This window comes from Nematolebias whitei, chromosome 10 (genome assembly GCF_014905685.2).
Source record: "Nematolebias whitei isolate Nwh7 chromosome 10, NemWhi1, whole genome shotgun sequence".
Lineage (NCBI taxonomy): Eukaryota > Metazoa > Chordata > Actinopteri > Cyprinodontiformes > Rivulidae > Nematolebias > Nematolebias whitei.
In genome coordinates this window covers 2285085-2299801 of record NC_056507.1, presented here as the reverse complement: position 1 = coordinate 2299801, position 14717 = coordinate 2285085, and the positions used below count along the sequence as shown (strand labels likewise).

At 41.1% G+C, this 14717-nt stretch overlaps 1 protein-coding gene across 1 annotated transcript in view; it reads left to right on the top strand.

Moving 5' to 3' along the window:
- LOC119415374 (paired box protein Pax-6-like) overlaps positions 1-14717 on the top strand; it is a 66795-nt gene that overhangs the window by 51800 nt on the left and 278 nt on the right. The gene's annotated exons all lie outside the window — the stretch shown is intronic.

Genomic DNA, 14717 nt, shown 5'->3' with positions numbered 1-14717 from the left:
CGGTGTCTGAGATGTGATGCAGCTAAAATAGATGTTCCTCTCTAGCAACGTTAGGGGCTGTGGCTCATTAAAAGGTCAGTGTAGCCTCAGATCTGTGCAGCATTTGTGGTCAGTCCTGCAGTTAATCTTATGATTTTAAGTTTGTGTTAGTTGTAGATGATGTGTCATTACCCTGGTCCCATGCCATGTCCTCCAGATGGACTGTAGAATCTACCGGCCTGTCTTGTTTCAGTTCTTGTTCTGTAAAGTATGAAAGCAGCACTAAAGTTGAAGCTGTAGCAGGAGACGGTCCACATTATTCAATCACGTGAGGGAAGACTGTGACTCGAAAAACTTTGTGCTTCTGGTTTGTTTGGATGGAACGCTCAGATTTATTCTGTAGATACTGTAGCAGGGTCCAGAAGAGGCCAGGACTGTGAAATGACACTTAGAGGCCAGTCACACAGGCAACATAACATTTGTTTGTTTCTTCATTTGCACAGAAACATTTTAGGAGCCCTAAAATAGTCATCTTCCATTTTTTAACAGGGACCAGTGGAAAAACGCCTGAAACACGACCTTTAAAAACTGATCATCTTAACCTCACATACGTCAGGAATTCAGTTAAATTCAAATTTACTTTAATCCTCCCAAAGGTAAATTAAATGTTGTTGTAACTCGTCATCCTGGTTTCATTAAAGACTTGTTCTAGATGCTGATGTGGGCTGGATCTGAAGAATCCTCTGACTGAAGACACTCTGTTGTTGTATGACAGTCTGTTGTTGTATGACAGTCTGATGAAGAGGATGCTGAGGGTTGTCTATAATGTTCTTCATTTTATGAAGAATCCTTCTTTGAACAATCATCTCCAAAGGTTCTAGAGGAGTCCCCAGAACTGAGCCAGCCTTCTTTATGAGCTTCTTGATCTTTTTGAAGTCACTTGCTCTGGTGCTGCTCCCCCAGCAGATGATGGCAGAAGAGACAGCGCTCTCAATTTACCGATCGATCTACGTTCCTACCCTCATCTATGGTCATGAGCTTTGGGTTGTGACCGAAAGAACGAGATCTCGGATACAAGCGGCCGAAATTAGTTTTCTCCGCAGGATGTCTGGACTCTCCCTTACAGATAGGGTGAGAAGCTCGATCATCCGGGAGGGACTCAAGTAGAGCCGCTGCTTCTCCACGTCGAGAGGAGCCAGTTGAGGTGGCTCAGGCATCTGGTTAGGATGCCTCCTGGACACTCGGGCATCTGGTTAGGATGCCTCCGGCCTCCCTGGTGAGGTGTTCCGGACACGTCCCACCGGAAGGAGGCCCAGAGGAAGACCCAGGACACGCTGGAGGGACTATGTTTCTCGGCTGGCCTGGGATTCCCCAGAAGGAGCTGGACCAAGTGGCTGGGGAGAGGGAAGTCTGGGCCTCCCTACTTAGGCTGCTATCCCCGCGACCCGACCCCGGATAAGCGGAAGAGAATGGATGGATGGATGGATGGAGATAGCACTCTCTACAACAGACTTATAGAAGATGTGCAGCATCTTGCTGCAAACGTTGAAGGACTTCAGCTTCCTCAAGAAGTACAGTCTGCTCTGTCCCTTCTTGTAGACGCTTCACTGTTGCCGTTACATGCACTATTCACTGCTTATTTACCGTCTGTGTTTGATCATCACTTAAAAGTCTTAAGAGTTGACACAATTAGACAGATTCAGATTAATTTTTGTACATCTAAAGTTATTTTTTTACTACATTCTTGAAGAGCTCTTCCACATTCAGTTTTGAACGTCTCATGTAGTGGTCTTGCGGTGCCATGTGTCAGGTGAATAATGACAGTGATTTTTTTAGCAGTTCGTTCTTGAGGAAACAGTCATTATCAAGTTGTATATTTTAACAGCCATAAAGAAATAATTAGTGTTAAATTTCTCTTATCTTTTAATTAGCATTACACTGTGTGAGGTATATTAGCTGCTAAACTAGTGAGAATTTACACTAGGAGGAATGATGAGCGCAGGGCTGTTAGCACTGATCTCTCGCAGCAGGAAAGTCTCCGTTTTGAATTTTAGCTGGGGTCCGTTCAGGGTGGGGTGGGACGGAGTTGGTGCCTGATGGAGGAGACCAGCTTTCTGCCCCAGTTAGAAAGCCTAAATCATGAAAGTGTGAGATAGTGTTTCTGTGTTGAGCCTGTATGAGCTAACACCGGGTTCAGCTTAATTCAATTCAATTCAGTTTATTTCTGTAGCTCCGAGTCACAACACGAGTCGTCTCAGGACACTGAACAGAAACATTCACAAACATCATAAAAGACTATTAGTAAAAGTTTTCTCTCTCAAGAAGCAGCAGATTGTGTTGAATCTTAACTTCATCACAGTCTCCCATCCTGAGCAAGAACAGAGGAGACAGTGGGAAGAAAAACTCCCTTTAAAAGGAAGAAACCTCCAGCAGAACCAGCTCAGGACGAGAGGACATCTGCTTCATCCAACTGGGTTTGAGAGGAACAGACAAACAGAATAACAAGTCCAGGTGAACTTTCTGTAGTCCAGGTGTACTTTCTGTAGTCCAGGTGTACTTTCTGTAGTCCAGGTGTACTTTCTGTAGTCCAGGTGTACTTTCTGTAGTCCAGGTGAACTTTCTGTAGTCCAGGTGAACTTTCTATAGTCCAGGTGAACTTTCTGTAGTCCAGGTGAACTTTCTGTAGTCCAGGTGTACTTTCTATAGTCCAGGTGTACTTTCTATAGTCCAGGTGTACTTTCTATAGTCCAGGTGAACTTTCTATAGTCCAGGTGTACTTTCTATAGTCCAGGTGTATTTTCTATAGTCCAGGTGAACTTTCTATAGTCCAGGTGTACTTTCTATAGTCCAGGTGTACTTTCTGTAGTCCAGGTGTACTTTCTGTAGTCCAGGTGTACTTTCTATAGTCCAGGTGAACTTTCTGTAGTCCAGGTGAACTTTCTATAGTCCAGGTGAACTTTCTATAGTCCAGGTGAACTTTCTGTAGTCCAGGTGTACTTTCTATAGTCCAGGTGTACTTTCTATAGTCCAGGTGTACTTTCTATAGTCCAGGTGTATTTTCTATAGTCCAGGTGTATTTTCTATGGTCCAGGTGTATTTTCTATAGTCCAGGTGTACTTTCTATAGTCCAGGTGTATTTTCTATAAGAGGAAAGACAAAAACAAGTTAAGATAAAAATAATTACAAACAGGAAGAGTAGAGTAAATTAAAACAGCAGCAGAGAGAGGACATGTGGTCAGTTTGTCCTCCAGCAGTCCAAGCCTATAGCAGCATAACTAAGGGATAGCTCAGAAAATCCAAGCTAACCCTAACTATAGGATTTATCGAAAAGGAAAGTCTTCAATTCAATTCAAAAATACTTTATTAATCCCAAAGGAAAATTAAATGTTGTTGTAACTTTATATCCTCGTTTCATTAAGAGATGTTATAGATCCTGATGGCTGTAGACAGGAAGGAGCTTTTGTAAAGGTCCGTCCCACAGCGGATCCGAAGAAACTGGCCACAGATGCCATCCGATCCGTCCACCCAGACTCAGCTGGTCTCTCGGTTCCTCTGTCCAGCAGGAGTGCCCGAATGCTGAGCAGAACTCCTCCCAGAGCGATGGCCACTCCTCCCAGCAGTCTGCCGAGCTCCTTGTCGCTGCAGACAGCTAGCTGCAGGTGCTGGGGGACGATCCTGTCCTCCTGCTGTAACAAGCCGTGATACCTGCTAGTTCCAGGATCTCAGTGGTCAGGCACTCGAGTATAGCCGGCAAGGAGATGGGAATGCATCTACGGCGCCTCCTTTTCAACTCATTTGAGATTTGGGGGCTGTAGCTGAGAAATTATTTGAGCTTTTGAGATGCTTATCTTCAGCTCCCAGTTGTAATAACCACCTTGCTGTCATGGTTACGCATCATAACAAATGACCAAAACTAAAAAAGTTTCAGTAAAAATCCTTCCAGCTGCACAGCATCTGATACCAGAGGAAACAACCATCCAAAAAATTTGATTTACATCCAGAAAAAGAGGCATTAAAGTTTCCAAAAGCAAAATCTCAGAATGAAAGTAGCAGAGCTGCTCCAACATGCAGACACCTGGAGCAGCGCGGTTCTATAACCCAAATAACTGAAAGCTCTGCCTCCCATTCTGCTTTTGGAAACTCTAGAAACCACAAGTAACAGGTAGCACAAGTTTAAAAAACCCAGTCAGTTTAACAGTTATTCAACCAAAACTTGAAGTGGTATAAAAGTTGCGTTGTTAACGCACAAACTCTGAGTGCTACTCAGATATAACTACGTTTTTTTCCACACAAGATATTACTTTACATCTCTGGCATAAAAGGTGATGGGTGATATGCATGTCCTAAAAAAATATAGGTTTTATTTTTTTTATTGAAAGGTAATTCTGTTCTGACATCTGTACAAGATGTCTGGAGAAAATGTCCCTTTTTTTAATAGATTCTGACATAAAAACACATTTTCCCTTTGTTTCAATAAATATTAGCAGATTTGGACCTCAGCTTATGCAAAGTTTAATTTAACCTTTTGTGTAATTGAGTTGAACACCTCTAGATATAAATCCATCTTTAAAACTTAAACATAAGAATACATTCATGAATTTTAAAAAAACGCATTAAAAATTAAAAGCAGAAGTAAATATGAAATTAATTAAAAAAAAATAAAAATAATAATTTATGTAACTCAAGACTTGTATTAGATAAAATGTACAGAATTTTAAAAATAGCACTACATGATGCATGTTAAACAGAAAAGTTGGTCCAATTATTTCATGAGTTTATTAGCACTAAGGCCCAGCAGAGGATGCTCTTTTTTCTTAAAGAAACTGAGGTCTTTTAGAGTCAATAACTCAATGCTTTTAATATTTTATTCTGCTTTTATTGAGGGTATTTCAACGTTTTGTAGCATCTGTTGGTCTGGCAATGCTACAGAGGCTCAGAAGAAATCCTTGAGAAGTTTATTAACCACAGCCAGCAAACCGTTAGGGACCACTCTGCAGAGTATGGAAAAATATACTTGGACTGAGTTATGTGGAAGGCAAACAAGATCATAGCAGATAATACATATCCCCTAAGATCCTCATGATGGATGTTAACATGATTGTATATGTATGTCCTTTATATAAATGCCTGCTCACCATGCTGCAAACCAGTTTAGGGACAAATAAAAGTATGTATCTGTCTGAATGGCTCCTGTGTCTGTAGTTTATACATAAATAATTTAAACAGTCAGCAAGACACAAGGTGAAACTAGTTACCTTGCAAAGCAAATAAGAACTATTCTGTTCCACGAGTAGGAGAGCAAGGGGCACGGCGAGGTGCAGCAACATCATGCTCAAACAGTAAATAAGCCACAGCAGAAGCAGCTCTAATGTGAACTCAGACTCTGGAAGCTCATTTGTAGACTTTCTTTGTGGCAACTAGCGATTAGCTTGCAGCTGCAGAGGCTGGGTGTGGTCAGGCTCAGCTGGGAGGAGACGCAGTAATGGCTCAGGGAATGGCAGCAGGTGATCGTGAATGGCTTCCATGCAGTCTGCTTCTAATTAGTCTGCAGGGAGGGAGTGATGGTACAACTCCTTACAGGCACAGTTTGTAAAAAAAACTCAAGGCCTGGTATTCCTTGAAGGAATGCATGTTGCCTGCCAACTTCCATGCAAGCGATTTACACTTTGTCACCTTTGTCACGGGCGGCTGAGTAGTTAGAACAGTCGTACTCCAGTTTAAGTCTTGGGGAGCTCCACCAGCAGTCACATGCCGAAGTGTCCATGGGCAAGACACTGAACCCCTCATTGCCTCCGATGTGTGTCCATCAGTGTATGAGTGTGATAAAGCTCTGGGTCACACCAGATACCCAAAGCAAAGGTTCACAGACTTTTACCACTCACAAATATGTAACATCGGATCATTTTCCTCCAGAAATAAATGACCCAGTATAATATTTTTGTCTCATTTGTTTAACTGGGTTCTCTTTATCTACGTTTAGGACTTGTGTGAAAATCTGATGATGCTTTAAGTCATATTTATGCAGAATTATAGAAAATTATAAAGAGTTCACAAACTTTCAAGCCCCACTGTATTTGCAGTTTGCTACATTTGTACGTGTGTTTAGGAAATGTACTGTTTATATTTGATTTTCTAAGTTGTAAAAATAGTTATAAATGTTTGTGGTAGATGATAATTAGAATTGTCTGACTTACTTTTGAGCAGAAAAAAGAACGTAACGTTAAAAGTTACAACTAACCTCTTCTTTGTGAGTCGTACTGTCTTCTGGTGTTCGGTTCTCCGAGAACCTTCCAGGCTGAATGCACTTCAACAAACTTGTTCACAGCAGGAGCTTCTGAAGAAACGTCTTCACGACGGTCCGGGTGGTACTGCAGAGACACATTTTATTCTGTGCAGACTTGCAAATCATCACCTTCAGAAGTCAACGTAAGATTATAAGGAAAAAATCATCTATTTTGTAAAGTCCGAATGCATTTTTTCACCCAGAAGAAGAATTTTTCACCTTTGACCTGCAGAGGCGGCTGAAGGTGAAAGGACCGCTGAGCCACAGAGCTGGAGCTGACTCCACTCTTGACTGGGTTAACCGACCCGAAGCTGCATTTTATTACAACATTTATCCCCCGTTCTCTGTAAATTCTCATTAAATATAGGTTTTTAAAAACAACTTTACTGTTCACATGATTAAAAAAATAAAGCAAAGGACAAATAATCTAGCAGTGTCACCTGGACTCTTTTGTCCTCGGGTCTCTTCCTAACCTCTGACCTCTGCAACTCGAGTGGAAAAGATTTATAAGGAGGAGAGTGAATAATGTAAAATGACATAAGCAAACTACTACTTCTTCTTTCAGCTGTTCCTTCGTCAAGGGTCGCCACAGCGAACTGTCACATGAGGACTTGGCAATTATTATTTTTCGAAGGCGAATGGCCGAGTCCAAAGACGCTCAGCTCAAAGCTGGAGCAGGAAACCGGGATGGGCAGTTGTTTACAGTCAAAGCTTGATTTGAATATTGTTAATGATCCACCACCGCGCCGACCTGATGGCCGCGGGGCGTTGAAGTACAGACAGTCCGGGGGTAATAATTCTGTCAAGGCACTGGACTCACCGACAGACATCCAAGTCTCTGTGATGCAGAGAAAGTCCAAATCGTGATCTTGGAAGTAGTTCCTGAGGATAAAAGTTTTGTTGGTAACGGATCTTGCGTTGACCAGACACATCCTGATACAGTCCAAAGTGGAGCCAGCAGCGGTGGAGGGAGCGTGCACCAGCGGCCGCAGATGTTGAACATCAGCACCTCCAGGTCGGGTCGTGTGCCACGACGGTAGACAACTCCCATTGTTTACATGGTTTGGGTGCGCGGGTAGCTGGCTAAGAGCAGAACCCCAGAAGCACCACAGGTCCAGGAGGCGAGGATCAGATCCAGATCCAGGACAAGCTCCATCATCTTTGGCAGAATAATTCACACGGTGCCTCATTTTCACCAAAACTCCAGCGCGTTTTCCCCGACGTCTGCGGCGTCTCCTCTGGGGAGATGGGCCAGGGTCAGGACACAGGAAGGCAGGTATCCCGGACAGGGCCAGAGGGACAGAGTCCCGACCGCTGTGGAGAAACTCCGAGGCAATTCTGCAATTCTGCAAATCTGCGGAGCTCCAAAAGTGTCCGACTATCATAATGCAGATATGCGTCGACACACTGCATAACACACTGTACAACTAACAAACATAAAAACCAAAGCAGAGCGCGACGTATGGCAAGCACTACACACTGACGCCATCTTGTCTACTCATGTGGTCTGATGAGTCCAGATGGACCCTGTTCCAGAGTGATGGGAAATAGATCTTGTGACAACGCAGAAGCTTATCGAAACAATGCCACAGTGAATGCATGATGTAATCAAAGCTGAAGCGGTCCAACCAAATATTAGTGTGTGACCTTTTTTTTCAGCCAGGCAGTGTGTATATATGTAAATATGTGTGTGTGTGTGTGTGTGTGTATATATACTCTCTGCTCTTTGAATTGAGAAAGCTCCTCAGATGAGGAGCGAAACGTCTTCTGTTACAAATAAAGTCCAGTTGTTTTTGTATTGAACGCTTTTTTGAATATATATAAATGATTACAGTTATAACTTAAAAAACTCACAATACAGTACTCTATTTATGTGTCTTGATGCTGCTCAATAATCCAGGCAGAAAAATCTAACAAGGTTGTCAGGTCCTCTTGACAACAATATTCTGAACTATATATATTATATATAACCATACAACAATATTCTGAACTATATATATTATATATAACCATACAACAATATTCTGAAATATATATTTTTTTTCATTTAGCCTTTATTTATCCAGGTTAATATATATTATATATAACCATACAACAATATTCTGAAATATATATATTATATATAACCATACAACAATATTCTGGGAAAAATTTATCCAGAGGACCTGACTTAACCTTGTCAGACTTTATTTCAGAGTTTTATTATATATCTTTTCTTCGAAGAAGAAGAACTTGTCTCAGTGTTTCACTACACAGTAATTAAATTTGCAGTTTTTATGATTTTTAAATAATAAGAAACAATAAATTACTGTTCTCACCACCTAAAACAAACCAATCAATGCTCAAGTCTTAGTCATTTTCTTCAACATACTCAACGATATACAAACTGATTATTGAGATAACTGAACACTTGGTTTACCTTTAATGCCAGCTGCTGGTACCTGTGTCTGAGCTGCTGGACTGAGTCTGAGGGGCTGGCACCTAGGACTGCATACAGGTCCTTCTCTTCTGGTTCACACATCTGGAACGAACCAAGACCGACATCAAACTGAGACCCAACAAACCCCAGCAGGTGAGGTGTTTCCTAATTACCAGGAAGATGAGATCCAAAGTGTCCAATCAGTGCATTTGCTCAATATGTTATATTTGAAAGAATACAAAAAGGACAAGCGGTACACCGATGTCCCTCATCACTGAGGAGTTTGGATTGTAAATGGTTGTCGTTTTGGAAATTAGTGTTTTTCTGGTCTGGAAATAAACAGAATGAGAATAAACCTTGATGTTTTTGGTGCAAGATGCTCAAGTGGTTAGGAGTTACTAAACTGTGTGTAGAAGAACAGAGAGAGGTTTTTTAATCTCGTCTGAGGCAGTGCAGAATGACAGATCCTGGCGAGTGGAGGGAGCAGTTTTATCCACAATCAGGTGCAGTGGAGGAGCCAGGGGGTGGTCAATGGTGGCCTTGGCCTCTATATTCTTTGGCAATTCCGATCATTTGGGGAAACTATACTTTTAAGCAATATACAAACTAGAGAGCATAGTTTCTTCAAATGATATTGGTGGCCAGTTTGTGCAGTCTGTGTGTGCATGTGTGTAAGTTATAAACTTTGGAAAAGAACAGTCTTCCGTGTTGCCACTGAGTAAATGAGGCATATTCTATCGCTTCACTGTTGCCACATCCAATATGGCGGCGACGTCGACATACGATTCATTTTCATTTTTTCATTTACCCTTTATTTATACAGGAAGTCATTGAGTCACAAGAACTCATTTTCAAGAGAGACCTGTTTTCAGGAGCAGATGGTGGGAGTTAAGGAAGTGCCTTGCTCAGGGGGCCCAGAGTGGGGCGAATGAGGGTGGAGGCAGGTGTGGGTGTTTCACCCTTTCCACCCACATTTTGATGTTGACGGTATCGGGAGTTGAGCCTGCGACTTTCCAATCACAGGCACATCTTGTCTAACCTCTGCGCCACCACTCCCCAAATTCAGTTCACAATTCAGTACTGAATGAGGCGTCTACGTATTCATTCAACCTTTATTTATTCAGGTTAGTGTCGTTGAGCCTCGGGGACTCATTTACAAGAGACACCTGTACATACACCGTCCGTCTGTGGAGCTACTAGCTCAACTCAGCAGTGGAACCAGCTGAGCCTTCAAACCAGACAGATTTAAACTGCTGGTGTTTTAAGTCTCATCTCTTTTTCATTCAACCTTTATTTCTACACGTTAGTCCCATTGAGCCTCGGGGACTCATTTACAAGAGACACCTGATTTTAACAAAGAGTCATGACAACAGTGGACAGTCATAAAGGATGCGTACAATTGTTTGAAACAAATTAAAATAAAATGGCAATTAAAAGGATAATTAAAAGGAAAAGTAGCGATAAACAGCTAGATTATAAGGCGGTGTAGAAACCTAAAAACAGGAACATGTCTGCATTGGGTGTTGCCATAAAACACATTTGTAATAACTGGTTTTTATTGTAACAAGCCATTTGATCTGTTTAAAAAATAAGTTCTTATTAATATAAGTTTTTTGTTTGTTTTTTATAGTCTTGTGCCTTTTTGCTATTTCATGCACAGCTCTTTGGTCAGCGGTAGGTGGTTAAATTTATATATAAATTAAACTTGATAAATAGATAAAGATGGATTTAAAGAGCCAATTTATTTCACGAGAGCATTATTCTGGCCAAGACCTGAGTCACGTAAAGTAAGTAGGTAAAAATCCACTGCAAACTGCTCAAGAACATTTTTCTAAGTGTCCGGAGGACCAGACTTAACTTTGTAGATTTGTCTACCTGGATTCTTGAGCACGACTCGAACATGATGTTATTTTTAATGCTTTGGTTTTACCGTTAAAACAAACGCCCTTTTAGCTCCGTGGACCGGACAGAAACCAGAACCGAGTCACCCTTCATGCTATGCGAAGTTCAGAAAAATAAAAGTAGCAACATGTTCACAAATAAACACAATTATTAAGATTTAACTTTGAAGCACAACTTACCCTGAAAGGCGAACCGGAAGTGTCCTATGTTATTTTGAGTCCCCGAGAATCTGGTGCCAGACTACATTAAGTTCCGCTAACTGCTGCGAGCCCTAAAGTGTTAAAATCTACATGCCTGCTAAGATGTACGTGCACTATCACGTGAACGCGTAAATTATGACATTTTTACACATAAATCTGGATTTCCGAGTTCTTACTCATAAACTAGAGCTAGAACGTCGCCGGAAGTCAGAGCCATGGATGCCGCATGACGTCAATTTCACAAAACAACGTGGCGGCCATGTTGGAGCGCTGAATTGTACGTCGTTGTCCCTGCCATATTGGATGTGGCAAAGTGAAGTGAAGGGAGAAGATGCCTCATTCATTCAGAGTGGCAACATGGAAAAAGTTGTGCAAGACTATTAGTCTTTTCCAAAGTTTATAACTTACACACATGCACACACAGACTGCATATTGATCAGGACATGTATTTTATCCCCCACATTAAAAACGTTACTAGAACCTCCTTCTTCCACCTGCGTAATATCACTAACATTAGAAACATTTGATCTAAAGATGATGCAGAAAAACTGGTCCATGCATTTGTCACGTCTAGACTGGACTATTGCAATGGTTTATTATCTGGGTGTCCAAATACTTCTTTAAAACGTCTTCAGTTGATCCAACATGCTGCTGCCAGAGTCTTAACTGGAGTTATTGGGAGAGATCATCTCTCTCCAGTTTTAGTTTCTCTCCATTGGCTCCCTGTCAAATCTAGAATTGAATTCAAAATCTTACTTCTAACCTACAAAGCTCTCAACAACCTAGCTCCATCTTATATTAAAGATCTTATCATTCCATATTTTCCTAACAGAGCACTTCTCTCTCTGACTGCAGGCTTACTGGTCCACACTGGTCCACTACAGACTCTTACATCTGTATGCTCTTTGATCCCCCAAACCCTGATGGACAAACTATCCACACTAGGACTAAGCCCCTCCATCTGCAACTGGGTACTAGACTTTTTAACAAACAGACCACAGTTAGTGAGGATCCACAACGTCTCCTCCTCCACCATAGCCCTCAGCACTGGCTCTCCCCAGGGATGTGTGTTGAGCCCCCTCCTGTTTACTCTGCTCACATATGATTGTGTGGTGGTGGGATGCATCACAAACAATGATGAGTCCAGCTACAGGCAAGAGGTGGAACACCTGGAGAGCTGGTGCAGAGAGAATAACCTTCACATCAATGTGAAGAAGACAAAGAAGATGATTGTGGACTTCATAAGGAACAAAAACACCTACACCCCCCTGAACATAAGAGGATCTGTGGTGGAAGTGGTCTCCAGCTACAAGTACTTGGGTGTGCACATGAATGACAAGCATTAAGGAACAGGAGGAACAGCTTCTACCCTGAGGCTGTTAGACTCATGAATCTCTAACCAGAATAATCACTGTGAAAAAATCACATCATGTTGCTGCTGATCTGTTTCATGTTGCTGCTGATCTGTTTCATGTTGCTGCTGATCTGTTTCCATGTTTATGTGTTCATGCTCATCTGCTCACACAGACTCATGTTCATGTTCGTGCTGATGTTCGACGTAAAGTTTTTTTATGTTTTCAAAAAGTGTTCAATACAAAAATTTTTATGTTATGAGTGCTTAGTGTATATTTAGTTGATGTTTTTCTTAGTTCATATCTTTGATGTTATTACTGTTTTTCTTTTACATTTTATTCTTGGATGTAACTGGGACCCTGTGTACATAATTTCGCTCCACCACATGTACCACATGAGGTGCGAATGACAATTAAGAATATCTGACTCTGACGCTTACTCACGGTTCCTAGAGTTTCCAAAAGCAGAATGAGAGGAAGATCTTTCAGTTCTCAGGCTCCTCTCTTGTGGAACCAACTTCTAGTTTCTGTCCGTGAGGCTGACACATTGTCCAGTTTGAAGACTGGGATTAAGACTTTACTTTTTGATAAATCCTATATTTAGTGTTGGCTTTGGTTTCCTGAGGTATCCCTTAGTTATGCTATTGGTTTAGACTACTAGAGGTCAAATTGACCTCATTTCATAAAATGAATAACTTGCATTTGTATTTTTTTCTATCTCAATATGTTTTCTTGATCTTTCCTCCTAGTGAAGGACCTGCTTGCCTCCATTCTGGACCTGTCATTTTGTGTCAGTTTCTACTTCCTGTCCTTTCAAACCCAGCCAGTTGAAGCAGATGGCCACTTGTCCTTCTTCCTGTTAAAGGGAGTTTTTCCTTTCCACTGTTGCCTTTATGCTTGCTCAGGATGGGAGACTGCGACAAAATGAAAACTCAACACAGTCTGCTTTCCTTCCTTCCTTCCTTTGATAGATAACTTTACTAATTGGCATTTATACTGTATGTGAATGTTTCTGTTCAGTGCCCTGTGATAACTTATGTTGTGACTAGGCACTATTTAAATAAACTGAATTGAATTGCTTACATGTGACGTCTGCACAGTCGGACAAGTAACCGAGACTTCTTGCTACAGGTTCTCTTCTGTGTATGAAATGCTTCAAAGAGCATCTCACAACCACGTGAGTGAGAACAGATGTCTTACTTCTTGGGAAGTACGTAGCAACTTTAAGGCAACACAGAAAAATGTGGGAGGCTGACGGAAAACTGAAGCAGTGCAGCTAGCATAAATAAATAGCTCAGAGTACGCAACCACTTATGATAGCTTCTTCTTAGTTTAGAGACTCTCTAATGAGGAGTTTCAATGTTATTTTTACATCACCCCCCGCACCACCCCCAACACATACACATACACACACTTAAAAAAGTTCTTATTGTAGAAGCTGAGAGTGATTCCCAATACATCAAGCATGGCCACAATACTTTTGCTCAAACTTTTGCATTAACCATTGACACTAACCCTGTCTGTGTATGACAGGTTGATCGTAGTGTTGTTTTTAAGGTTGGTCAAAATGGCCACGACTCTGTGAATTCAACATGAGAGGATCTTAACCCCGGGATGAAAGATGGTGTGCCCCATGCATTTCTACAAGGAATACTAGGCTCTTAATTGAAAGGTGTACAGGTGCTGAGGGTGTGATTGATCTAAAAGAAGGCCTGGGCTCTGAGAAATGTGAAATTTAAGTTTATACCTGTGTTCATAATGTTATGGTTAATTGGCGTAGAAGAAGAACCAGCTGATGAGCTGGGGCAGTTTGTTGGTGTGAGACAGTTATTTGCAAGACATTATCTGAGCAAATCTCACAAAATACATCATTTATAAGGTTTACCAAAACACCTTTAAATCCAACATTTCTCATCAAAAGATGATCTTTGTCCAAAACTCTGGAATTAAATGTGACAGGCAACGTGCATTTCACCTAAAAGTCTTGGCTTTTTGATATTATAAGTGAGTTTTCCACTTTAGATTTAAAGAATCAGGTCAGCTCCTACACAAGAAGAACAAGTTTTGAGTTCTCTTGCCGGGAATGGAGCAGCACGAGACTACCTGGAGGGAATCATCTCTGAAATTACCGCCCTTAGATAATCTGTTAATTGAATTGGGATCAGAGGAGACGAGGTGCCACAATAACGCCTATAATCTGACTTCCTGTCTGTCACTTCATTACGACTCATAACGAGACCTCAGAGGGAATGTGAAGAGGGAGAGGCGCAGGGTGAATAACATTATTTCGATAATTATTTCTTCATTTTGGGTGAATTAAGGCCAATTAGTCAAATGACAACTAATCACTGTCAAATCAAGAAGCTGTCGTTACCATTTTTATTAAAACAGAGTGTCAAGTAGTTTTATCAGTCCTTACTGAAGGTATTACAAAGTTGATATTTTCTTCCAATGTCATACAGTAAACATTTAGTTTAACATTTTGTATTGCTTAAAGCAAATCAGTGGCAAATGTCACTATGTATATACATATACACATATATATATATATGTACATATATATATACATATATATATATATA